Raw genomic sequence first — 3089 nt, forward strand, 5'->3', positions numbered from 1 at the left:
TAGATCCTTTACATAATTGTTTTACCACACCAAACTTAGAATGTTGCTCGCCCTCGAGCAAAAGAAGAAGGGATAGATGAAGAAGAAGATGTGGAAATAAAAACTAGGATTATGAGGAGGTAAGGTGGGGATCCTGTGGGGTCCACAGATCCTGAGATGATCCTGTGGTGTCCACAGATCCTGAGGTGTCAAGGCATTTACATCCCTGCACCAATTTAGGCATGCAAAATGCCCTTGCACACAACTCTGGGCGTTCAGCGCCAGGTTGGTGCCCATTTTGGGCGTTCAACGCCCCTTTGCTGCCATTTCTGGCGTTGAACGCCAGAACCATGCTTGTTCTGGGCGTTCAGCACCAGGATGCTCCTATTCTAGGCGTTCAGCGCCAGAACTATGCTCTGTTCTGGCGTTTGAACGCCAGATAGATGCTCCTCCAGGGTGTGATTTTTCTTCTGCTGTTTTTGATTCCGTTTTTGATTTTTTTGTTTATTTTGTGACTCCACATGATCATGAACCTATAAAGACACATAACTAAGAAAAATATAGTTAGATAAATAAACATTGGGTTGCCTCCCAACAAGCGCTTCTTTAATGTCAATAGCTTGACAGTGGGCTCTCATGGAGCCTCACAGATGTGCAGAGCTTTGTTGAAACTCTCCAACACCAAACTTAGAGTTTGGATATGGGAGTTCAACACCAAACTTAGAGTTTGGATATGGCCTCCCAACACCAAACTTAGAGTTTGACTGTGGGGGCTCTGGTTGACTCTGCTTGGAGAGAAGCTTTTCCTGCTTCCTCTCCATGGTTGCAGAGGGAGATCCTTGAGTTTTGAATACAAGGGAGTTCTCATTCCATTGAAGGACTATTTCACCTCTGTCAACATCAATCACAGCTCTTGCTGTGGCCAGGAAAGGTCTTCCTAGGATGATGGATTCATCCTCTTCCTTTCCAGTATCCAGGACTATGAAATCAGTAGGTATGTAAAGGCCCTCAACCTTTACTAATACATCTTCTACTTGTCCATAAGCCTGTCTTCTTGAGCTGTCTGCCATCTCTAGTGTGATTTTAGCAGCTTGCACCCCGTAGATTCCCAGTTTCTCTATTACAGATAGGGGCATGAGGTTTATTCCTGAACCAAGGTCACACAGAGCCTTAAAGATCATGGTGCCTATGGTACAGGGTATTATGAACTTTCCAGGATCCTGTCTCTTCTGAGGCAATGTCAGTTGATCCAGATCACTTAGTTCATTGATGAACAAGGGAGGTTCAACTTCCCAAGCATCAATGCCAAACAATTTGGCATTCAGCTTCATGATTGCACCAAGAAACTTGGCAGTTTGCTCTTCAGTAACATCCTCATTCTCTTCAGAAGAGGAATACCCATCAGAGCTCATGAAGGGTATAAGGAGGTTCAATGGAAGCTCTATGGTCTCTAGATGAGCCTCAGAGTCCCTTGGTTCCCCAGAGGGGAGCTCCTTATTGATCACTGGACGTCCCTGGAGGTCTTCCTCCTTGGGATTCACGTCCTCTCCTCTCCTCACAGGTTCGGCCAGGGCACTTATGTCAATGGCCTTGCACTCTCCTTTTGGATTCTCTTCTGTATTGCTTGGGAGAGTACTAGGAGGGATTTCAGTGCCTTTTACTCAGCTGGCCCACTTGTGCTTCCAGATTTCTAATGGAAGACCTTGTTTCATTCATGAAACTTACAGTGGTCTTAGATAGATCAGAGACTAGATTTGCTAAATTAGAAGCATTTTGTTCAGAGTTCTCTGTCTGTTGCTGAGTTGATGATGGAAAAGGCTTGCTATTGCTAAACCTATTTCTTCCACCATTATTAAAGCCTTGTTGAGGCTTTTGATCCTTCCATGAGAAATTTGGATGATTTCTCCATGTTGAGTTATAGGTGTTTCCATAAGGTTCACCTAAGTAATTTACCTCTGCTATTGCAGGGTTCTCAGGATCATAGGCTTCTTCTTCAGAAGGTGCCTCTTGAGTACTGTTGGATGCAGCTTGCATTCCATGCAGACTCTGAGAAATCATATTGACTTGCTGAGTCAATATTTTGTTCTGAGCCAATATGGCATTCAGAGTATCAACCTCAAGAACTCCCTTCTTCATAGGCGTCCCATTACTCATAGGATTCCTTTCAGAAGTGTACATGAACTGGTTATTAGCAACCATGTCAATGAGTTCTTGAGCTTCTGCAGGCGTTTTCTTTAGGTGAATGGATCCACCTGCAGAAGTGTCCAGTGACATCTTTGATAGCTCAGATAAACCATCATAGAATATATCTAGGATGGTCCATTCTGAAAGCATGTCAGAAGGACACTTTTTGGTCAACTGTTTGTATCTTTCCCAAGCTTCATAGAGGGATTCACCTTCTTTCTGTCTGAAGGTTTGAACATCAGCTCTAAGCTTGCTCAGCTTTTGAGGAGGAAAGTACTTGGCTAAGAAAGCCGTGACCAGCTTATCCCAAGAGTTCAGGCTGTCTTTAGGTTGAGAATCCAACCATAATCTAGCTCTGTCTCTTACAGCAAAAGGGAAAAGCATGAGCCTGTAGACTTCAGGATCTATTCCATTAGTCTTAACAGTATCACATATCTGCAAGAATTCAGTTAAGAACTGAAAAGGATCTTCAGATGGAAGTCCATGAAACTTGCAGTTCTGCTGCATTAGAGAAACTAATTGAGGTTTCAGCTCAAAGTTGTTTGCTCCAATGGCAGGAATGGAGATGCTTCTTCCATGTAAATTGGAATTAGGTGCAGTAAAGTCACCAAGCATCTTCCTTACATTATTATTTTCGGCTGCCATCTCCTCTGCCTGTTCGAAAATTTCTGAAAGGTTTTCTCTGGATTGTTGTATTTTAGCTTCTCTTAATTTTCTCTTCAGAGTCCTTTCAGGTTCTGGATCTGCTTCCACAAGAATGTTCTTATCCTTGCTCCTGCTCATATGACAAAGAAGAAGACACAGAAAAATAATAATAATAATAATAATAGAGATCCTTTATACCATAGTATAGGGATCCCTTTGTAAGTAGAAGAAGAGGGGGAGATAAAGGATGTGATGTAAAGGAAGAAACACAACTGTGAGGA

The 3089-nt window shown here is 42.9% G+C and overlaps 1 non-coding gene across 1 annotated transcript; it reads left to right on the top strand.

Annotated features, from left to right (window-relative positions):
- The first annotated feature begins 2307 nt into the window (after positions 1 to 2307).
- LOC112730966 (small nucleolar RNA R71) lies at positions 2308 to 2415 on the top strand. Its single transcript, XR_003166764.1, has one exon. It is a non-coding gene; the product is annotated as a small nucleolar RNA R71 (small nucleolar RNA).
- The last annotated feature ends 674 nt before the right edge of the window (positions 2416 to 3089 follow it).

The sequence above is a fragment of the Arachis hypogaea genome, chromosome 12 (assembly GCF_003086295.3).
Source record: "Arachis hypogaea cultivar Tifrunner chromosome 12, arahy.Tifrunner.gnm2.J5K5, whole genome shotgun sequence".
Taxonomy (NCBI): domain Eukaryota; kingdom Viridiplantae; phylum Streptophyta; class Magnoliopsida; order Fabales; family Fabaceae; genus Arachis; species Arachis hypogaea.